The sequence below is a fragment of the Ochotona curzoniae genome, unplaced genomic scaffold, assembly GCF_017591425.1.
Source record: "Ochotona curzoniae isolate NIBS_2020 unplaced genomic scaffold, NIBS_Ocur_1.0 scaffold_4701, whole genome shotgun sequence".
In the NCBI taxonomy this organism is placed as follows: domain Eukaryota; kingdom Metazoa; phylum Chordata; class Mammalia; order Lagomorpha; family Ochotonidae; genus Ochotona; species Ochotona curzoniae.
In genome coordinates, this window is record NW_024467122.1 from 44,895,793 (window position 1) to 44,921,024 (window position 25,232).

Here is a 25,232-nt window from a genome sequence, read left to right on the forward strand (position 1 = left end):
ATGAACACTGATTCTCATGTCTCCACTATTCCACTTCCAGTTTAGCTCTTTACTTGTGACCTGGGAAAGCAGTGGAGAATGGCTCAAGTCCTTGGGCCCCTGCACGTATATGGGAGACTAGGAAGAAGCTCCCCTAACTCCTAGCTTCAGATCGTCCCATTATAGCTGGGGTAGTCATTTACAGAATATACCAGTAGATGCAAAATCTGTCTGTGTATTTCCTTCTCTCTGTAACTCTGCCTTTCAAATAAATAATATAACTCTTTAAGAAAAAAAAGAATTTTTTTACATTGTCACTGCATGAATTGTGTTCCTTTGATATACTTAATTTGCATTTTCTTGTGACACAGATGACAGATCCATAGGAGACTGATCATTGCATTTCATATTAATTATGCTTAAAATATGACAGAAGAGCAAAAATACTCAGGTCATCTATCTACTATCTATAAAAAGAATAACCTTATTGTACCAAATTTTGTATAATGAATTTTTTTGCAGTAAAGTTCTTCTTACAGTCACTATCACTAAGCAACAGACCTATTTGCTGCTTGCAATAAGAATAATGAGCTACAGGGCCTGGTGCAGTAGCCGAGTGACTTAAGCCCTCGCTTTACATGTGCCCGGATCCCATATGGGTGCCAGTTTTTGTCCCGGCTACTCCACTTCCCTTCCAACTCCCAGATTGTGGTCTGTAGAAGCAAAGATGGCCCAAAGCCTTAGGATCCTGCACCCGCGTGGTAACCCGGAAGAAGCTCCTGGTTTAGGATTGACTCAGCTCTAGCTATTGTGGCCACTTGGGGAGTGAACCAGCGAAACACATGGAAGACCTATCTCTTCTGCTTCTCTCTGTATATCTGCCTTGCCAATAAAAATAAATAAAATCTAAAAGAAAAAGTAATGAGCTACAGATGAATTCATTACAATGGCTACAAATAGCAACTATACATAAACTCCTCTAAAGTTTTCACTCTTTCGTTACCAAATTAGGACAGTCAAAGAAAATTTAGGGACCTAAAATTTGATATCACTCCAAGTATTTATACTAACTAAAACTCCCAACATAAGACATTAGATGAAAGTTCCCACTTTTTCCAACCACAAAACATTTTTTTTCTTCGTGTTATATTCAGGAAAGAAATTATATTAAATCATTTGCATTCTTACAACATGCAGATGGAACATTTATTTTTAAGTAAAATGTTGTTATGATGTAATTGGGAAGTCTTGTGCAGTTTGCAATAATAGTTTTGAGTAGTCTGTGCACCTTGGTAGCACCAGCGAAAGTTCATTATACTGCATACGTCTCTGTGTATAATTTCATAATCTTTGAGGAGAACTGAACAAGAACACTATGTTCTACCCCCCAAAATTCAGAAATATAATACTTTATTATTTCAAAAACATGCATACCTTCTACAAATAATTCAAATACAATTACTTACCTACACTAATAGAAATGATTTCAAAAGACTCACCTTTGCTTCCAAGCTTGTCCTGTACAAAGATGACCTGTATAGAATTCTAAGTTCTTGGCTTTGTCCTGGACCAGCCCAGCTGTTCTTAGCTTTGGGGAGTGAACTGAACGATAGAAAATGTCTGTTTTCTGCCTTGCCTCTGTCTCTGTCTCTGTTGTTCTCTCAAGTGAGTCACTGTGGCATTACCAGGCACTCCCTACCGCAACTCATGGTTTGTAATATCACACTCCCAAGCAATGGAAATCAAACATGTTAAAGGTCTTAACTCCCCCAATTACTCTTGATTATTCTTCTTTGTGTGACTTTTCAAATCTTTGCCTTTTAAGCATTATTACTTATTATTTTATCACTGTTAATAAAATGTTAATATTTTGTCCTCACATTTTGTAGCAAATACTTCAGATTCCTTCTTCACTTTCCTTTGTGTTGAAGTAGGTCCATTAACAGTGTTTATGCATGATTTACATATGGTAAACAAAGCCTTTTTAGATCTGAGAATGCATTGAATTTTCCCTCCTCATGTATTAGTTTAATAGACTGTGCAGTTCTAAGCTGATAGCTTTTTGTTCAATGTTTTGAAAATGTATTTCATTATATTCTGGGGATGTGAAACCTCTGTTAATCTATTTCAATTTTTATTGTGAAAATTATTTTCTACAATAGGTTCTCAAAGCAGATTTTCAATCTTTGATATTTTACAGTTTAACATTTATTTCAATGTAACATCATTTTATTAGCTTGCTATTTGCAATATATTTTCTATTTTCTTCAATTAAAAAAAACTCAGTTCATATCTCTTTGAATGTTTTCTTCCGTTTTCTCTTTTTTATTATTCTGAGAATTTTATTAGCTCACTGTGGGAATCATTCTCAAACTTCTCTTTTTCAAAAATCCCATTGTCTCTAGATGATTGTATAGACCCTTTCCTCCTTTTCCTACTGTCCACTCATCTCTTCAGTTTTATCTGTTTTGTTTTATGTACCCATTGCAATTTTTATTCAATAGCTATATTTCTAGTTACTCATTTTTATATGAATTCTAGTTTTCTGTAATTTCTAAATGGGAGCCAATATTTAACACTATAGGTTATAAAATATACTTATTTAAAAATACATTGATTCTATGAAACTAATTTGATATAAAGAAAAATCATGTTCTGATCACAGTCCTGACTTTGATTATTAGTAGGTTTTTTTCATATGTTTTGAAAAATTGTTTTGCAAGCTTACTTGAATGGGAAGTTTGTTTTAATCTGGACTGTTCCACTTTTTATATAGAAAATTGCAGGATTTATCCATCTTTAGGATGCTCAGGAAATTTTTACCTATTTTCCTGTATTTTCTTCCCTTCTATTTATTTTGAGTTTCTGTGGCAAGTTTACATTGTTCCTAGTCAAAAAATGTTAAGCACATACATGAGATAACCATTTTTCTAGATTATCAATGATAGAAAGAACATTAATTTGTCAAGGATCCTTACCTAGAGTCATACCAAATTCCTAAGTCATTCTTAGATGACATCTGTAAAAAGAGAGTCAGCTGACTTGTATCAGGCTGATGGGACAAAACCTTTTTGTGTAAATCTGCTGATATTTTGGGTTCATTTGTTATTGCAACATAGCTTAGCTATTCTAGCTGACGTTCCTCATCCATCTCATACCTGTACCAAGAACCAGTTTATAAAATAAAACTTCAGAACCTGGAGTTTTAATATTGGCATTCATATACAGCAATGTCAGTTCACATTGGCCCTCTCAGATCCCTGTGAGGGGTGGAAGAATGTGCAAATGTTCCTAGCCATGGATTCTGAAGTCATGGACTTTATGAAGTTCTCGGCTTTGAGTATTCATTCACTATCAATTGTCCATTTCACACTCTGACAGTTTTTATGATGCTTTGTATAGATGTTTTGGAACCTTTGTTGGAAGCAATAAACTAGGCCAGTAATTCTCACATTTACCTGATATATGACCCTCTTTTGAAGGTGAAACTTCATAAAACTCCTTCATGTTGATTGAAATTATTCTTAGTAGTGTTCACCATTAATTTACTTAAACATGCACAAACATAAAACTAGGCATAAGCTTCTTTTCATTAGATCTCATATACAACTAAGAAACCAAGCATATTTATAAATGAAATACAAATAAAACTATCAAAGTAGTACCTTTCAGAGTAACACATTCATTTTAACGTGACAGATGATATTGTGTTGCTGTAACAAAATCGATGTTGTAGTTATGAACACGCTAAGGACTATTTGGGTTCATTGTATAAGCTGGATTATTAAAGAAAATCTGGTGTTTCAGGAGTAGCTGAAGATGATGTAAGAATTATGTAGACTAGCTTAAAACAAACTAAATAGTTGCTGGGTAGTAATGGTGAAGAACCATTACCTAGAAAACTGTAAAAGCAAATGAAGAACTTGGAGGATGTGTTCACGATTATGAGAGGAACAACTTAGGGAAGCTACAGTCTGCTATAGGGGGCTGCAGCAACTTGTAGGAATCCAGCTGGGAGGAAACCAGCAAAATCTCCTGACTTGTTTGCATTATTCAGCCACTTGCTTGGGACTCTCATTTTCTGAAAGCTTTTAGAAACCAGAGACCAGAGATCCATGACTGACTGTGAAAGTCACAGACACCAAGGGGAGAAAGAGGCAGTGGTCCTAAGAAGCAAAGGGAAATGTATTTTCACATTCTTTGAAGTTATGTGTGTATTTACTGGGTACTTTTTATAGACATGATTCTTCTACTTTTTTAACTCAAATGAGTGTAATAATGTTTGCCTTTTGCCTTGGCATGAATACAGGTTTACATTTGGAAATTTCTTCTATTTTTTACCTTATTAATACATGATAATTCTAATTTGCACTAACTTTTTTTAAAGACAACTGAACTAAAATTCAAGTTAGTTTTCAAAAATAGTGTGGTTATCCGACTGTTTCTGAATATTCAATTTTAAATTATCATCAAAATGAACAAATACCACTTTTTAACCTTTAAAAAAGAAGAGCAAAGAGTGACAATGAAGTCCTCAAAGAGAACTTGAAGTTGTGTCGCTTGAACCACTTTAGTTCATGATCCTTCTTTGAGAATCCTTGAGTTAACCCATTCCATATCTCCATCTGGGTAAGTTCTGCATGTTTACAGGCAACCTGCACACAGCTACTGCCAAAATCTACCTGAGGTTCCTCTGGTTAATACCGCAGTTGTAATCATACAAAACCTTCAATGGACCATCATTTCATATAGACTGAAATATACGGTTCTTGGCCTGAAATTTAATTCAAAGCCCTCAACTTCCTTTTTGAGCTATTACTATCCCCTTAGACATGGGATATATAATCCAACCAAACTAAAATGTGTTTTATGGCCTGAACATATGCTGTGTTTTTCTACTTCCTTACCTCTGGACCTGTCTTTTCTTTGCTCACACTGACAGCCACCGCATCTTACCATTTTAAAATTCTATATAACTCCTGAAGCTCATTTCAGTTTATTGCCTTCATGGAAACTGAGCTAATTCCCAAGATTATAGTATCAAAGCTGACTTACCACTATCCAGAATCAGACTGTACAATTGAGCTAAAAGAAGTAGAAGTCACAGGGAAGACAGGGAACAGATAGGAACATTTCACAGGACTGCCCACAGTTTGATTGGGTAGACATGTGCAAGCATACTAGGTTGAATCATTACATTTATTCTTTTCTAGAAGTGTCCTTAAGGTAAAGAAGAAGTAATGAATCACAGGCCAGTTGCTTTAATTCCTGGCTCCCCAAACCCTTCCTCTTTTCCAGTCTTATATGATCATCCCCTTTTTATCATTCTGTGATTCTATCACAGTGCTATTTTTTGGTCTTGCAAAGACCTTACATGTAACAATTATTCAACAAGTGTGAAAAAGAGTTAGAAAAGAGTAAGAATTTTCTGTTCTTGTTTTTTTTTATTGTTGTCATTATTTTAGTTTTTTTTTAAAGCATTGTTGAGTCTCTCTGTAGAGAGATATTAGATCATGTAATTTCAAAAAGATCTAAATACCTACTTGTGTGGAAAATAATAGTCACACAAAATTATGCAAACTGTAAACTAGATAAAATTGCATTATGGCCTTTTCATTCCTTCACACCATTTCCTTCTCTCATTAGGTGCCAATATCTATATCTTATCTGTAGACACGGAATTTTCCCCGATAAAATGATGGCTAAAAGGTTTCACTGGTAAGGAGCAAGTACTGGGGGATATTATTTACACATTCACTCTTGCAGTATCAAAGTTAATGATAGGAAAGATAATGGAGTCATGCTTAAAGGTAGAATAATTAGAAAGTAGTCACTAAATCAGGTGAAAATAGAAGCCAGAGACAGAATCAGGAAACACAAGAGGAAAGTAAGTAAAAAATCAAGAATTATACTACCTGTTGAAGTCAATAGTTCAATTTCCACAAATGAAAATAGGGTTTGTTTTTGGGCCTGTCACTTTTATGTGAATGTAGAAAGTTTTGTTTGGGTAAAGACAGAATTTTAGAAGGACTGAGCTGGCCTGACCAGAATTGTCATATTTCTCTTCACTCCTCATGTAAAATTTCAATTTCAGTGTGTGAACATGGTTGACAATGGTTTAAAATGTCTTACATTTAAGGAATATTTATAGATGTCCAGAATTCAAAGCCTCAGGCAAAAACCATGAAAGGGTTACTTCTATTATTGGATTGAGGAGAATTAGGCACATAGGAACTTTCCTAAAACTTCTTAAATTCCATGCTCAGAAGTTTTGTGATGTACCATTTCTCTTATTTGGATTCTTAACATTGAGAATTTATACCTATTTCTATTTTTAAGTTCTCCAATTGGTATGAAAATTGTTTAGAAATGGGAATTTATTACAGTGTAAATTAAGGTGGTGCATGGAGCATTTGTTTTTTTATATCAGAATTCCTGGATTCTAATCTTATATCTGCTTCTTACCCAGTTGCATGCTAAGGTACATTCTGGAAAGCAATAGGTGATGGTGTGAGTACTTGGGTTCCTGCCAACCACATGGCAGACCCAGAATGAATTCAGCCCCTGACTTCAACCTGAATTAGACCTCAGTGTTGCAGATATCTGAGCAGTTGTTTAATTAACATAGTAGATGGGAGATCTCTCTCTCTCTCTCTTTTCCTTCTTGATTCACTCTCTTTTTTTTTAAAGATTTATATTTGATTTTTATTGCAAAGTCAGATATATATTGAGAGGAGGTGAGAGAGAGGAGGAAGATCTTCTGTCTGATGATTCATTCCCCAAGTGACCACAAAGGCTGAAGCTATGCCAATCTGAAACCAGGAGCCATGAGCTCTTCTGGATCTCCCATGCGGGTGCAGGGTCCCAAGGATTTGGGCCATCCTCGACTGCTTTCCCAGGCCACAAATAAGGAGCTGAATGGTAAGCGGGGCCTCTAGGATTAGAACTGTGCCCATATGGGATCCTGGCATGTTCAAGGCAAGAAATGTAGCAGCTAGGCTACCTTACCAGGCCTGACTCTGTCTCTACTTTTTAAATAAATGCACGTATTAGCAAGTTTTAAATTACGTTTGATGCTATCCTTCTGTCTTGCAGAGAGAGTTACCAGTCTACAGCTCTACATATTTGGTTAATGTTTTCATGGTTCATGGTTCATTTGTATCAGTTCTAAATAACATGCTTTTTGGGAGTTGAATTTTATAACATTACATGATGAGTTATGAAAATGAATTTTAAACCATACACATGCATTGTCTTTCTCAGTTTCTGTGAACCAGAAGTCTGGCTGTGGCATAACTGGGTCATTAGCTTGGGTTCTTACATGCTGTACTCAAGATGTTACATTGGTTATGTTCTCACCAGAGGGTTGATTGGGGAAATATCTTCATCCATGGCTCCTGAGTTATTAGATTATTTTTCTAGCAGCTTTAGGACTCAAAACATCTTGTTTATTCAATGTTAGCAGCAGAGAAAAAGAAAAACTAACACTTTAGGTGCCACAATATCTATATTTGCATATATGTAATTATATCCCATGATCTTTGCCATAGTCCATCGAATAGAAGCAAGTCGCAAAATCTATCTGCACATTCAGAGGAGAGGATTACCTCCTCTGATGTGACTGCCAAGGAGCAATGGTTACGGGGATTACCTTACAGTATGTAGATTTGATGGATCCACAAATGTAGATGTGATGCATTTTAAATAATTCAAGCTGAGATTCAGTCTGTTCTTGTGTTGATTTTTTTTAAAAACTGTGGTAATGATGCCTGTCATGAAGGTGAATATTGTAGATTCTGAACAAAATATTGGAGCTTTGTCCAAGGACTCCAAGGAAGACAGACTGACTGAGCTTAGTGGTTAAGTCAAGTCCATTCAGCTTCATGCGTTCCGTGGGTGCTGATCAAATATTTCTAAGAACTAAATTTCTACTGTGTACAATTTACTAGTTTACAAGTTTTAAACATATTCCATCATTAATGTTTTAGATACGTAAGGTGACTGTGTCCTCTACTGTAACAAAAGTATAAATGAAGTAAATAAATGGTTATGCTATCAAATCACAGAAAGGAAGATAAACATTCTGGTAACTTGAGGCTGTTTTGGGTTTTGAAATCAGCAAAGCTACAATAGGGATGCTAATGTTGCTTGCCAATATTTAAGACTTTTATACCTAGCTAAGAACCTATGTGGGAACACAGAATTTTTTTACACTGCACCAAGAACATCTCATGATTGCTGTCTTTATCCCAAATATACTTAAAGTGAAAAAAAGAATACAAGGACAAAGGGCAGAGTCATAACTTCTAATTTAGGCACTTTCTGTAGGAATCAGCTAGATAACCTGCTTTCTGGAACTGCTTCAAACAACGTACTTTCAGCACTAACAGCAGAAAGGAAATGCTGTCCTCTCAGAAGCAGGGAGAACTTGAATTGCCAGGGTACACATGCCTCACTTCTTTTTTTCACTGATACCTTTGACTTCTCAGATTGTCAGATGCGCTGTTAGCTGCCTTCTCCACATAGCCCACATTTTCCTGCACGTTAGTACTTTAGTACTGAAAGCATTCTCTCTGCTTCAACTCCTAGGTTCCTTTGGTATCTGTGTCTTTCCCATCCCAGAGCACACAATCTTGTCTCACAGTGCTTGGCATCTCTTGTGATTCTTGTGGCTGACCACAGTGTGTTCCATAGACATTTATTATTTTTTAAGTAAAATTAACAACATGAAATTTGCCATTTTAACCATCATTTTAAATTGTACAATTTGGTGGCTGTTAACATTCGCAATACTGTGCAACTGTGATATTTCCATCACCCCTTGCCACTGAAAAAACCTCACTGTACCAATTTATCTGTCACTTCCTGTTCCCCCAATCTCTAACATGCAGTAATCTCCTGTTTTTGCCTATCTTAGGTATTTCATAAATATGGAGTGGCATAAAGTAGCTGACCTTTTCTATCTGGCTTCTTTTGCTTAACATAGTATTTTGAAGATTTATTCATATTTTAGCATATTTCATAGCTAAGTAATCTTTATTTTATTGACATAATGTTTATCAACACATTAGTTGATATATGATGACTTTAAGTCACAGATATTTCTATTGAGCTCAATTATGTACATACAACTTTATTTCCAATGTCTCTCTATGTTCTGTGAGATTCTGTGTTTATGTAATTTCAAACTCATCATTGACCCTTACCCCTTCTCCCTACTTCCTTCTCCGTATTTTGCCATCTGATTGAACAGCAGCATTTGGTCTCTTAAGACAAAAAAAAGACACATTTCTCTAGATATTCCCTTCTTCAACATACTTTGTATACTCAATTACCAATTATTTTTGGTTCTAATCTTCAGAATATTTCTAGAGGCAATAGAATTCGTTTAATTCCCATCTTCTTTGTGCTACTTTATTTTAAACTGTGGTCAATAATTCATCACCACTTAAGTATATATTTCCAGTCTTTATCATGGGAGGAATATAAAAGTAATACAAGGTCTTATTTTAAGGGAATAGTCTTAAAATTTCTGCTATATTTTTAAACCTTAAAACATATGTTATGCTTTTTTTTCATATTTTAAGTATTTTGATATTTTCCCCATACTTGGTGGTTGCTGTTTTTTAAGGATTCACATTGGAACTGTTTTGTTTGAGGAGATTTCAAGTGAATGCTTTTTATTGAGGAAATAAGTTATTCTCTTAACCTAGACTGTGGGACTAAGAAATTCATTTAACCTTTATTCAGGTTTCCAGTTTCAAAATGAAATGGTTGTACAAGAGGTTAAAGGAAAACACTTTGTTTCTATGATCCAAGAATTTAATGGAGGAAAACTGGAAGTACAGATTTCTTATTTGTTCCTTGATAGAAGACTTAACTGAAGAAGGTGTTTAGCCCAGCAATGAAAATGCTGATATTTTGTATTGGAGTACATGGTTCTCTTCCGTGCTCTGGTTCCTGGCTCCAGTCTCCTGCTTTCAGACCCTGAAAGGCAGCAGTGATAGCTCAAGTAAATGGAATCCCACCATCCATCCGTTTGGAAGATTTACCTTCTGGGCTCCGATGTAGTCTTGGCCTAGGCCCATCCGTTGAAGCAGTTGGAGAGTGAATCGGAGCCTGAAAGCTCTCCATCTCCTGCTCTCACTTCTGTCTTCTGACTCTCAAATAATAACTATAACTTTTAGCTATTAGTTCTATTTCCATTACTTCCACTTAAATGTAATTATTTATTTATTTAATTATATTCAAATGTTTTCATTTATTCTTTTACCAGCCAAATCACATTCAAAACACAAGACTAAGAGGAATTGGTTAAAATACTTTGACCTAGATAGCATATCAGGGCAATGAAGAAACTGGGCAAGGGTTCCTGAGACAAAGATTCCTGAGACAAAGAAGATTCTGGTGGGATGTCAAGGAGGCAAGCAGAAAGAAAACAGGAGAAGTATCTGGAAGGGATGATTATCCCATCTGCTTTTGTAGTTTTACCTTGGGTACTGTCCAGTTCTTGGTATTAGAAGGAAGAAATAAAATGCTACAATTCATTAAAATCTGTGCACTATGCTTTTTACTTCCTTTTTTGGCTATATTACTTTTTCCCTTTGATAATTGGTTCTTTCAAGTTCCTTAACTGAAATAGAGATGAAGAAAATATTAATGAAAATACTCTGTTAAAAGTCTGAGGTACTATGGCTACTTTGCCATGATTCAGTATGATAGAGAATGCCTTGAGGATATGAAAGAGTTTATATAAAGGAATTACTCTACACATCCTAACAGCCCTGAAATATACCAGCAAGATTTAGATATTAAGTACTGCTTTGATTTTTAGTGACTTTTTCAATTCTGTATCAAGAAATAGGAAAAATCAAGAAGAGAAACACAAGAAGTATGTATAGAAATGTATACAATTTTTTTATATACTTAACTCTCAGGGTGAACACAAAGATTTCCATCATGAGGACTAACATGATAAGATTGACAGAATTATCCTTAGCTATAGATTTGTTTAGTGTCCCTAAAGGAATATTCTATTTCTGAGTTGTTTTGTTATTTAGATCCATTTAAATGGGAAAGAGGGGGAGGGGAAGTGGCAGAGGAAGAAAGAGAGAAAACCTTTTATTTATTGTTTTATTTTCCAAATGCTTGCAATACCTAGGGCTGGGGTACTCCGTTTGGGGCTCCTACATGGTTTGCAGTAGGCCAGTCACTTGAACCATCACCTGCTGTGTCCCAGGATATATTAGTAACTGCACCAGAAGCAGAATAACCAGTATACAAACTGGCACTATGATAGAGATTTTGGGTCTTCCAACAACTAAACTCTCTGTGTCCAAACACACACTTCAGGACTGAATTTTTTTTTTTTACATATATTTATTTTTATTGGAAAGGCAGATTTACAGAGAGAAGGAGAAACAGAGAGAAAGATCTTCTGTCCACTGGTTCATTCCCCAGGTGGCTGCAATGGGTGGAACTGATAAGATCCTAAGCCAGGAGCCTTTTTTGTGTGGCTTTGACCATCCTCTACTGCTTTCTCAGGTTACAAGTGGGTAGCTTCAAGGGAAATGGAACAGCCAGAAACACAAACCAGTACCTAAATGGTAATCCTTGTAAAATGAGGATTAGCCAACTGAGTCATCTCCTGGGTCCCCGAATTTGTTTGAACATTCCCAAAAAGAAACAAAAGTGCAGAGATTATATAATAATAATTAAGACATTTCCAGGCTTCTTCCTCTGTGCCTTCGAACCATGGTTATAGAGTAATATCATTTCTGTTTTATAAAGGAATAACATAATAGTATATCAAGCCTATGATTATGAAGTAAATTATATGACGGCAGATATTAAAGAGAAACGGAAAGAGGAGGGAAAAAGGGGAGGAAGTATGGTTATGTTCATTGAATTATATCCTTGAAGCATAATGTTAAGTATAACCGATCAAGATTTTAACAGGTGACTTACAGACAGCAGAGCTGAATCTGCATTAGACATTAGCAAAAACTATAAAGATGTACAGTGGGATCCAAGAGTAATCCTGACAGCCCCTTAACAGGAGTTCATATGCACAGAGCAGGAGGGACCCCAGAGTGGAGCAGGACAGAAGGAGGCTTGTATCCCAACCCTGGAGATTCCTGGATCCTCCAAGGACTATCAGTATGGGCACTGAGGGCTATATCCCATCTGCCAAGGAGAACATGGGGAATTAGAATGCCCTCGTAGGCCGAGAACTCTGAGGTCATCCATTCCCTATCGGATCTCCCACATGGGATGGAAGAAACCCAGATTCTTCCTTACAGGATCTAATACCATTGGAACAACAGCCAGAAGCCCTGAGAGGTCCTCAGAAACAGAACAGTAAGCTTCTTTAGGGACTCTGGAGAGGAGCTTTCTCTGGTCCTTACTTAGTTTCAACTTTGGCTCTCCAGTCTCTCTTGCAATGACCATCAGGGTCGCTCCTGAACCCCCACCCCCCGCCAAAAAAAAAAAAAAAAAGGATCAGATAGGCAGAGACCAATAAGGAAAGCTTAGAACAGACAGGAAACAGTCAGTGTGGGCTCCCATATACCTTACTAGGTAGGACACAAAGATTAGTTACTCCTCACTAAGATTTTGAAGATTTCTCTGTACACCCCTCCTAAAACTGTTCTGCACCTCAGTTGTTAATATGTGGCATGTTTGAGTCATAAGCCTGTTTGGACTAGCCTAAAATTCGTGAAGTTCAGTAGACATCACATTTGAATACTATAAGCTGCTAAATATAAAAATGAAAATAGACATGATACAGCTGAATAGTACCCTGTAACTATTTTAAGGTGTATAGCAGCAGGTTGTATATAAACTAAAATCGAGATGTCAATGAATTAATCACAGGATGTGGTTAAGAACTTGCGTTTTGTAACATATTGGTTACTCTATATCATGTCAATTAACTTCATGATATTGTAAATTGTTGTTGAAGTTGTGTAGTGGCTTTTCATTGGAGGGGATGATAGTCTGCCAGCTCTACTTTCAGACCAAGGAAGGTCTCCCACTGTAACTGTTGAATTTATCTGGACAATAAGATGTCGGACTCTCTGAATGGTCCATAGCCGCAATGAAGGGATCATGACTGGATATAAACTGTACTACTGCAACAATATGGAGGAATTCAATATGGGGGGGATGGCTTTTTGGAGAGGTTGGGGGAATCCCAGAGTCTATGAAACTGTCATAAAATGAAATTTTAAAAAAGAAAAGAAAAAGAAAGAAATCTATTCTCCTCATAATAATAAAACTTAAAAATAGGTAGTACAAAATAAAAAAAAAACCTAATGAATTTAGTCCTTTTTTTAAAAGATTTATTTTTATTATTTTTTTATTGGAAAGGCGGATATGCAGAGAGGAGAGACAGAGAGGAAGATCTTCCGTCCGATCATTCACTCCCCAAGTGAGCGCAACGGCCGATGCTATGCCTGTCCTGCTATGCCTGTCCGAAGCCAGGAGCCTCTTCCGGGTCTTCCACATGGGTGCAGGGTCCCAAAGCTTTGGGCCATCCTCGACTGCCTTCCCAGGCCACAGGCAGGGAGCTGGAAGGGAAACGGGGCTGCTGGGATTAGAACCGGCGCCCATATGGGATCCCAGGCGTGCAAGGCGAGGACCTTTAACCACTTGCGCTACCGCGCCGGGCCCAGTCCTTTTTTTTTTGAGAGGCAGAGAGATAAAGAGACAGGCAAACAAAACATAAAGATAGAACTGCCATCTGCTGATTCATTTCGTAACATCTGCGGCTGAACCAGGAGCTAGGAGCTCAATGCAGGACTTGTGTGTGTGGTAGGAACTCATCACTGAGTTAAGGCTGCTACCTCTTAGGGTCTGCACTGGCAGGAAGCAAGTGTTAGGGCCACAGTATGACACCGAACCCAGTCACTGTGATATGGAACATGGGTGCCATATCTACCAGGCAGAAACTGACTTGAGCTTTTTAGTTCTGAACCTAAACTTTTGGATGACAACTCGTAGCTTCTAAGCTGAAGAGTCAAACGCGTGAATACAATCAGATCCTCACTCTTTTGTTTGGTTTTCTTTCCTTTTACCCAATATCTAATTTCTCCTTTCTTTGTTGCTAAGTTTCTTTAACAAAAACATTTTAGCATGATTATTTGCCAAGTGTTTCCTCATGTGAATGTCATTGTTGTTATTTCATATTTGTAAGTTTTTCTGATGAAGAAAAATCATAGATTATAAGAGGTGGAAAGGCTGTTTTTGTACTATTATCCTACTTTTATAAACACAACCTAGTCAGTTGACTTTTCTGAGACCATGCAAATAGTGGTAACATAGTATTTAAAATAAAAAATAATGTGAATTTAATGATTTTTTTTAAACAGAACTTCAAACCCTGAGATAATCATCTCTTTTTCTGACATGTGTACTTACTTGCTAAACACTTGATTATTAATTAAACACTAAGATTTACGCCATGAGATTCTGTAAGACATCGCTGCTCTAGTTTACCATATCACTGAGAGAATGAATGAAAGAAGTGAAGTTGTAAATTAAAATATTTGAGAAGGAGTTTAAAATGAAATTACTGAGAAGATAAAGAATGATTTTTACTTTTAACAATTTATAAGACAGTTGAAAACTAGGTTTTGTTGTGCTAAAGATTGGTGTTCAGTTGTTTTTTTCCTTTAGAAAATACAAAAGATATCCACTTGTTCTAAGCTTAAAGCCATTCCCTATGGACTGTTCTTGGCCTCTAACTTTATAGACCATAACTTGAAAAAGACAATTGACAGAGAGAATAACCCTCAGCAGCTGGAGCTTTAATTTACCTACATGGGGAGGCAGGGAACATTTCAGTTTCTGAGATTTCTCCTGGGTTGCCCTATATGGAGAAAGAAAGAAAGAAAAGCCAGAGGAAAAAATCACCAAAAGAGCTTTTACAAGAAACACTATGAAAAGAGCAAATTCTGAGAATAGTGTTTAATAACAGCAGTGATGAATTTCCTGGCAGTTTGTGCCAAGCAGTTACAGACCAACCAGGATGTAAAAGAGGTTGGATTAGTTAGAATGGGCTACAGAAGCCTAATAAAGATTTATTTTTTCATATACAATAATTTTGATGTATGAATGATTTTAGGTTTAAGAAATGTATTATAATCCTTCACATGGATTTTTGCGAAGAAATTCTAATTTGACTCAAAGAAAGGTCTGAAAAAATGGAAAAATAATGCTTTGAGCCACCAAGTTAGTGCCCCACAGAATATTTTAAAATTATTTAACACACATCATCTCAGTGTCAACAATTCATCACAGATACACCATCTAATTAACAGAACCCTTCATAGTATTTGATAACTGAGTCTTGGCTCGGTTTTTATACCAGAAGGGCAATCCTTGATAAGTAGAAATTATAAAAGCAGATTTTAAAATGCATTTATTAAAAAAAATAGAATCAAACTGATTTCAGATTAACCCCTGTTGGTATTCAAGCTTATTTAAAAACCATTTGGCTTGAGGATAACACTCAGAGAGGCCTCCTCTGACCAGACCAGGCTTTGTCTGAACTGTCAGCCTCTGCATTTGGATTGCCTTTTTTGTGCAGCAGCCTGCTCAGTCCTGGGTTAATTGATAGGAGTCCTGTGCTAGGGACAGATGAGTTTATCCTGTCATTGAAGTGTTCGCAAGATGTTTTAATTATTAGAGCTAATTCGAGGATTTGCACTCTGTGTTCTGCTTAGGAAGCGCGATTGTTTTCTCTTTCCAACTCCGTACTGGCAACACTTTCAATGACAAATCCAATAAAGAATTAGTAATTTGGCTTCCTGTGGCCATGGAAAAAGAACAGCAAGAATGAGCAACAATAATAGTTTCTTCCTTGTACAGCATTATTTTATTGTGATGCAACAAGTTATTACTGCTACCTCTAAGGGACTAACACTTATTTTTAAAGTAGAGAAAAATTCTGAATAATACCCTAAAGGATCACAATCTATTTTCCGTTAATCTCTGCAGTTAACTAATGTCCATTTTGCTGCTAACTGGAAAATTAAAGTTTCCAATAGAGAGAATTGAGGGTACAGTAAAGTGAACACATTTATATTAAAAATGACATCCTTAAAAAAAATAAACGACATCCCTGAAGTGGGCATTTGGCAAACAGAAAAGATGCCAACTGGTATAGCCATATTCCATATTGGAGTGCCTCAATTCAAATTCTGTCTCTTCTCCCATTTCAGCTTCCTGATAATGTGCACCCTGGAAATAGGCAGTGACTCAAGTGGTGGAATCTCTGCCATTCACATATGAGACCTAGGTTGAGTTTCAGGACTTGACCTTGGCCTGACCCAACTCTCGTTTTTGTGGGCATTTAGGGAGCAAACCAACAGATGGATGGTCTATCTCTATTTTACTATACCCTCCTCCTTCCCCATTTTTACTTTAAATAAATAAAATTTTAAAAATAATGTCTTCATGATTAGAATGCAAGATGACAAGCAATAGAAGGTACTACTGTATCATGCTTGTAACTAGATAAATCAGATTGCAAAATTCTGAACCCATAGATTCAGTGAATGTGAATTCTTTTTGGCCATAACTCTACTCTTATTTTTTAGGGGGAGTCTCATGTTAAAGTATGGTGAGTTTCATCCTGTATAATAGCTATAATAGTAATAGATACATTTGTAAATTCATTGGAGATTCCATTTCTCAGAAAAGGTAGGGAACCTTTTTTTCTGCCAAGGGCCATTTGGATAGTTGTAACATCTTTCATAAGCATACTAAATTATCAACTTAAAAATTAGACAACTATATATGGTTGTCTGGCATAGTAGGCTAAGCCTCTGACTTGTGGTAGGATTTGTTTCTGACTCATATAAATTCAAACAGATTTATTAAAAATTTTATCTTCCTGTTTACCCACTACAGTCTGACTATAAGCTTACTGATGAAGAAAAAAAAATATTATTGGCAAGGGAAAAGATGATATAACCAATATTAGTGCAGGGATTTTCTTGATATCCAATTTGTGAATAGACAAACTCTATTGGCAAAAGAATTTTGATGCCACTATTTGTCACCTTCACAAAGTATCTCAAAACGTCATTTTCTGGAAGAGATTGTTTTCTTATGGTAAGGATCGTTTTGTTGATTGAAGAAAAAATTTCTTAATAAGCATTTGTGAAAATTCCTGTGATTCATTTTGAAACCTGCCATCAAATATTAGTTTTGAGTTCTAGCCTGAGGTTTTCCTATTTCATTTTGGCATTTTCATGTACTGTGTGGAGACTATTTGTAGTTTTGCAGGCCAATACTTGTTAATTTGCTATGCATGGATATTTTGTCTATGGGCATACACTTATGAAGATTGCTTCATTAATTCCTACCATGAAAACGATAACATATATTTCTTATTTCTTACATTAGAAGAAAAAAAGAAATAGTTTGGTAATAGTGAGGACTGTTGGGGTATGACAATGCTTAATTTGGATGCTGTTCTTAAATTGGATGCTGGTTATAAGTGTGATCAAAGGAAAAAAACTCATTTATCTGTACATTTTATCTATTTCTTGATTTATATATTGTACTTCAATAAGATCTTCTATCTGATGATTCACTTCCCAAGTGACCACAACGGCCAGAGCAGCGCTGATACAAAGCCAGGAGCCAAGAACTTCCTTCGGGTTTCCCATGCATGTGCAGGGTCCCAAGGCTTTATGGGCTGTCCTCAACTGCTTTCCCAGGCCACAAGCAGGGAGCTGGATGGGAAGTGGAGCTGCCGAGATTAGAGCAGGCGCCCATATGGGATCCTGGCGTTCAAGACGAGGTCTTTAGCCACTAGGCCACGCCACCAGGCCCTAGCAATGTCTTTTGAAGTCAAACATTTTTTAATATTATGGAACTATGATTTATCAAGTGGAAGGTTTTTTTGGTAAAGATTTATTTATTTTGATCTAAAAGGCAGGTTTATAAACAGGAGAGTCAGAGAAAGATCTCCCCTTGCCCACAATGACTGGAGCTGAACTGATTTGAAACCAGAAGCCAGGAGCTTTCTCCAGGTCTCCCACACAGGTGCAGGGTCCCATCCTCTATTACTTTCTTAGGCTACCAACAGGAAGCTGGATGAGAAGTGGAAAGCTGGGATACAAACTGATGCCCATATGAGATACCAGCACTTGCAGATAGAGAATTAGTCTGTTGAGCCACCTCACAGGCCTCAGGATTAGATCTAGCAATATAATTAAAAGGATTGCATGCATATAACCTTGGATGTAAGGTTCTGCTGATATTACTGAAAAATTAAAACTTTTACCGGACCTTTCGTGTAAGAAACCAAGGAAATTTCTCTGGAACCTACAGCTATACTCCCTAGCTTGGTTCCTATGCAGAAACAACATTGTCACAATGAAAACTCAACGAATATTGCCCCCCACAGCCTTCTTTGGCAATAAAACTAGGCCTGTATCCTGAAAATTTAGCTTCTTAAGAGACTGTCTTTTATACATTGTGATTTTAGCTTCTTATAATTTAAAGACAGTATTAGTTGAATATCACTTATCTAAAATGCTTGGGGTCAGTTGTGTTGCAGGTTTTGGATGTTGACATATTTTTCACACAAATAATGAGATATCTTTGGGGATAGGTCAAATTCTAATTTTGAAATCCATTTGCATTTCATATATAGTTTATACATGTAGTCTGAATAAAGTAGTGTAATTATTTATTTATTTAAGATGGATTCATTTGAAAGTGGGAGCTACAGAGAACAACATAGAGGGGGAGACAGAGAAAGATCCTCCATTAACTTATTCACACACAGCATGACTGCATGATCAAGACTCAGCAAATCTGAAGCAAGGTGCAAGGTGCTTTGTGTTGGTTTCCCATGGGTCACAGGGTCCTGCCTTTCACTGCTATTCCCAGGCCATTAGCTGGGAGCTGGATTGGAAGTGGAGAAGCCAGGACATGAATAGCACTCAGATGAGATGCCAGTATCACAGGAGTTGGTTTCACTTGCTACACTAAAACACTGGCCCAAAAGTATATTGTTAGTGCACCTGCATTCTAACTCTGGCCTATAACATGAGGTCAGTTTGCCAATTGTGGCATCATGATAGTGCTCAAATGTTTTGGATTTTGGAGCATTTCAGATTTTGCAATTTTAGATTAGTGATTCTCAACCTGTAAAGTGTAGAAATAAAATTTATTTTTCTGTATAGATTTATGTTCTGTAACTTTGATAAAAGCACTTGCCATCTCCATAGTAGGATTTTCAATAGCAAAACTAAATTATCTGCAAAAACAGATGGATTTATCTCTTTTCATAATGTGTGTGTGTTTTCTCTTTTTCTTGCTATATTGCTGTGGCTAGGATCTCCACTACCATATTAATTTTTTTTCCTTTAAACTTCAGTTATTTAAAACATTCACTGTGATTGAAACCGTATGTAATTTAAATAGACAATTTGACCAGTTTGATTTATAAATGCAGTTATTTTCCCTTTTATCCTTAAAAAATATTTTCCTGCGTCTTCTAGTTTGCATAATTTCTTATTTTGTCCATAATTCCTTTGTCTTTTCTGTCCACTTTGGGGATTGTTTTTTTCTAGTTTACAATCAATTATCACACGCTTTTGCATAATTTTCTTTGGCTTCAGTTTTGTAGATTCTTGGATTTGTGTGTTTATAGTGGATTTGTGTGTTTATAGTATTTGTAAAATTCGGATTTTTTAAGTCATTCTTATTTTTTATTAGTCATTGTTATTTTAACTATTCAGATATCCTTAACTGAAATTCCTGAAATGTTCCCACAACCGACAGATGATTTTTATTTCACACTTGTTTTTCTCTGTGTGCTTTATTTTGTGCAATTTACACTGATAGTTTTCAAACTTATTTTTTTGTGTAGTTTATTCTGCCTAATCCAATTTGATATAGTTTTGCTTCATGTACTTTACTTTTAATTCTTGTAGTTTATTTTTAACCCCTATTTTCTCCCCCAAGCTGTTCATATTTTATTCTATTTTATTGAAAATTGAGAGTATATTAATTCAATTATCAAATTTTTCTAATTGTGTTATCTATATCAGTTTGAATTATTTCTAATCATTTGTTTTCTCCTTGATTATGGATCAAACTTTCCTGTTTCTTTGAATGCTTGGTAGCATTTAACTGGAGACATGCATTTTTTGAAAGACTTTGTATTTGTTTACTTGAAAGGCATCATGAAAAAGAGGAAAAGACAGAGGATGTTTGTATGTGAGAGAGAAAGAATGAGATGAAAAGAGAGGTCCTTCATCTTCTGGCTGATATCTCACTTATCTGCAGTAGCCAGGTCTGGATCAGGCTTGAAGCCAGGAGTCAGTTTTTGAATTAAAGTGGGTCAAAAGTAGACTAGGCATGTGGTGATTATTTAAAATATTGGTTGAACAAAGAAATGAACAGATTTTTACTTAACATACAGAATAGTGTCATTTATAAACAATTGTGCATCTCTGAATTGGGAATACATCATTTAAAAATATTCTGTAATAAAATGTCTAATTATATTCACTTCACACAGCTAATGTCTTTCCTAATTTTCTCCAACTTGTAACAGGAAGCTTCTGCTGTTTGATTTTTAAAATCTTATATAATAGCTCTTTGAAAATTGAAGCCAACCCTGGGAGCTGGGGATAGAATCCAGGTCTCCCCTGTGGGTAGAGGGAACCCAATTACCTGAGCCATTTTCAGTGTCTTGTAGGGTCTTGATTGGCAGAAACCTGGAACCAGGAATCAAACACAGATACTCTGATGTGCTCTGCATGTGCCCTAATCATTGGGCTAAATGACTGCTTCCTTGAGATTTAGTTTTTTCTAAGAAATAAAATAAAATTTCTTTTAAAAAAGAGACAGGCTCAGAGAGATTGAGAGACAAATAGAGATCTTCCATTCTTGGTTCACTCTCCAATGACTGCAATGACCAGCTTTGGACTGTGCTAAATCCAAGAGTCACAAGCTTCATCTGGGTCTCCCATATGGGTGGTAGAGTCCCAAATGCTTGGACTCTTCCTCTGCTCCCTTAGGGCATCAGGGGAGCTGGATCAGAAGCGAAGTAGTAGGGACTTAAAATGGCACTTATATGGCATGCCAGCATCATAGGCAGAGGCTTCTGTGACAATGCTGTACCCCAAATTAATATCAAACAAAACTGAAAAGACACAACGAGCACTGACTATTTATATTTAACTCCAAAGGCATAATCCATTAATGGAAAAAGTTGATGAATAGGATCTTATCCAAATTTTAAAACTTTTGATCTGCCAAAGACTATAAAGATAAGAAAACAAAGTACAGACTTGAAGAATTTATTACATCATATACGTGATGAAGAATTTGCCTATGAAAACTAGAAAGGAATTTCCAAACTCAACTGCAAAAGTGCAGGTAATCCAGTTAGAAAATGGGCAAAAATACGAACAGACATTTTGCTCAAGAGGATATATAGATGACAAAACGTGCATAAAAAGATGCCCAACATCATTAGATATTAGGAAAGGGCAAATCAAGAGCAATAAGATATCATGACCACTATCAGAATGGCTAAAATAAAAATAGTATTACTGTCCCCAAAATAAAATACAAAATCCTGTTGGTGATGTTGATCATTCAAATATTGTTGTAATAAGTACAAAGTGGCATAGTCACCCTTGTAAAGAAGGTGAAAATTTTTTAGAGTAAATGTGTGCTTACCAGATGATCCAGCAATTGAATCTCTGACATTTACTCCAGATGTATATCTACACCAAAGCATGTACATGAATATTCAGGGAAGATTTGTCATAATATCTCCAACTTTGAAATAACTCCAATGCTCTTCAATAGAAAAATGCTAAACAAACTGTAGTACATCATTTTCCATGAGACTCCACTATTGATATAAGCAATACCTTGTGTAGACCTCAAGAAAGTTACACTGAAGGAAAAAGACACTTTCAAACACTCATGCTGTATGATTTCATTCATATAGCATTCTTGAAATAATAAGATTATAGAAATGGAGAACAGATTAGTGGTTTAAAAAGGTTACAGAGGGGAGTTACGAGGGTGACCACTGTAGCTATAAGGAATCCTGATGATGCGATTGTTCTGTATATTGACTGATGTGCTAATGCCATGAATCTATATGTGAGATACAATTGCATCAAATTGCATTTCTATATAGACACAGTTGGGTACATGTAAAACTAGAAATATGATTAAAATCAATTGATTCTGTCAAAGTCAATTTTCTGTTTTTGATAGTGTGATGTGGTTAGATGTGATGTTACCTTTAAAGCAAAGTGGAAGGAGTATACATAGGATTTTGGTGTATTATTTCTCATAACTTAATATGAACCTGCTATTATGTTTAAATAAAAAGTTAAAAAATAATAATTAAAAGCACGAATGACTCTACTACAGTAGTATGCACTCACTGTTTCTACAGTTAATTAAAGAATTACATGACATGGGGCCCGGCGCGGTGGCGCAGTGGTTAAGGTCCTCGCCTTGCACGCCTGTGATCCCATATGGGCGCCGGTTCTATCCCAGCAGCCCCGCTTCCCTTCCAGCTCCCTGCCTGTGGCCCAGGAAAGCAGTCGAGGATGGCCCAAAGCTTTGGGACCCTGCACCCACGTGGGAGACCCGGAAGAGGCTCCTGGCTTCGGATGGGCATAGCATTGGCTGTTGTGCTCACTTGGGGAGTGAATCATCAGACAGAAGATCTTCCTCTCTGTCTCTCCTCTCTGTATATCTGCCTTTCCAATAAAACATAATAAAAATAAATCTTTACAAAAAAGAATTACATGACATGAGTAGCTGCAGTATATGTTTGGAAATATTGAGGACTATTTTGAAAGAGTAATTTACTGTGAGTCCTGAAGAAGATGGCAAAAGTCAGATGCTGGAGTGCCTGGTCCAACTGGAGGGAATGGTCAAGTGTTAACGTTCATGTTCAGAGTGGGCAGATGGGCACTAACAGAAGCTTGGGTTTATGCCAAGTTTTCTGGAAGCAGACTATGAGCTGAAACTTGGGGTGTTTATTGGGAATTAATATAATAAAGACAGGTGAAGGATTGAGCCAAATAGAGTTCTAGAGTGAATATTGTTTCTCAGAGTCATGTTGAGTTGTACTCAGTGGCCTGGTTTATTTATCCAACGAGGGGCTGACCTCAGGTGACATGGCTGTCTACAGCAGAGAAAGGGTTTTGAAAAAGCTGACAGCTGGAAGCTCTCTGCTGACTGCGCTTCTTGCAGCGAGACAGCAAGTTGTGCCTGGAAGGAAGTTCCAGGCATACATAGACCCCGGTCAGTGATTGGGTTAATAGAGGACTTAAACCTAGTAAAAAAATAGAATATGGAAAAAGAGACTTGGAACAAATGTGCAGGTCTCCTTAACATCACAATTGAATGTAACTAAATCTAAGAATAGGAGTGATGCTGGAAGGCACTGACATCTCACTGCAAATTAATGAGGATATACAGTGAATGTGGCATATGCTTTGGTCTTTAAGGACTCATCTTTAACATTTTTATATTCTATTTTAGATAGTGTTTTCAATTATTGGATTAAGAAATACCAGCTGAAATGATTCAAAGATTTTTATTATTAGAATGAATATTATGGTTTTGCAGGAAAAATTTCAGCTATTCCTTTTTGGCTTAAGGGGCAGCCTGCTACCAATCTGTCAGTTGTGGAAAATGTTGACCAAGTCAAACCTCATTCATTGAACTGATTTCACCCTCCATTTAAGGAACATGATATTTTACAGATATGGGAAACTGCTGTTTATCCTCCACTTACAACTTTCCCAATGCATTCATAATGAGATGGTTAGAATTGGCATTGTAACACAGGAAAGCTCTTCAAAGGAGTATGTTAACACTTCCTTATTCCTGCTGAGTAGAACCTGAAAAAGCTATTGTTACATTTCTTATGGAGTTCCCCAATGCCTCTTATAAAAGAGACATATTTAGTTTTAAACAAATTTCCTCAAGTAAACAGTATATTTCCCTGATTTCCATTTCTCTTGGTGAGCTTCCAAAAAACTTGGAAGTGAATTAGTGTGCAATTTGCATCCAAATCTTAGCCAAAGGGATGTGGTTTATTATAATACATGGTCCTCCTAATTATTGAACAGCCCAAGAAAACTCGGCCCAGTGTGCATCTGTTCTTGCTTGACCACATTGCCAAACATAATTTGGCAAGCACAGAAATGTACATTGAGCAGACCTACAGTCTAATTTGCATTAGAGTTTGTGGTAATTATATGAAGGCTATAACTGAACGAGCTTGTCTTCTCTTTTTAGATCACTTCATTTCTAAAAAATAAACAAGAAGCAAACCCCTGAAGAATTTCTCTTTTTATGCGTCTTTGAGGTTTCCTAATGTGATTTAATCATTACCCAAGTGTTAGTTCTGCTTATTTGTGAAGAGAAAACCTCTTTCCCACATATTTTACACAGGCTTTCTTTTATCATGCCTGATATCTATGAGTTGCCTGCACATGTTTATATATACATATATTTGTGTGTGTGTGTGTGTGTTTGTGGATTTGATATCATTGCTCATCATAGTGAACAAGGCTACTGATTAAATGTCTGAATTCTTTGGAAATATGCACCCAAGAGTCAATGAAAATAGCATCATCCTTTGACTGAATGAATAATTAGGAACCATAGAAAGAGCATTACACTAAAATTCAAACAGTTCTCACTGCATTCTTCTCTCATTATTAGACACATATCAGTGTATGTACAGAGCCTCTAGCAAATAATATTGCAACAAACTGCATGAACCATCCTTACTGACAGCCAGAGTCTGATACTCCAGTAAGAGTAGGATTCTGGAAATTAAAATGATGATGACCTAAGGACTTTAGTGCCCTACTATTTGATATAGTAGCCATTGGTTGCATGTAGCAATAGGGCACATGTCATGTATGTCCAAAATGAGATATACTGTAAGTGTAAAAATATCAGATTTCCAAAATATGAGGAAGAAGGCAAGATACCAATATTTTATGATGCCATTTTCCACATATTGAATTAAGTACAGTGTGTTGCAGAATTCCTTATCTCTGTTCTTTTTACTTTTTAGATATGGTCATGAGAAAATTATGTATGTGACTCACATTATACTTCTATTACATAGTACTACCATATGGCATGAAGCTGTGGGGTTTCTGAATTATATCTCAGACCAAAGCCAGAGTGAGGGATTAAACAGCCCATTGAAACACAAA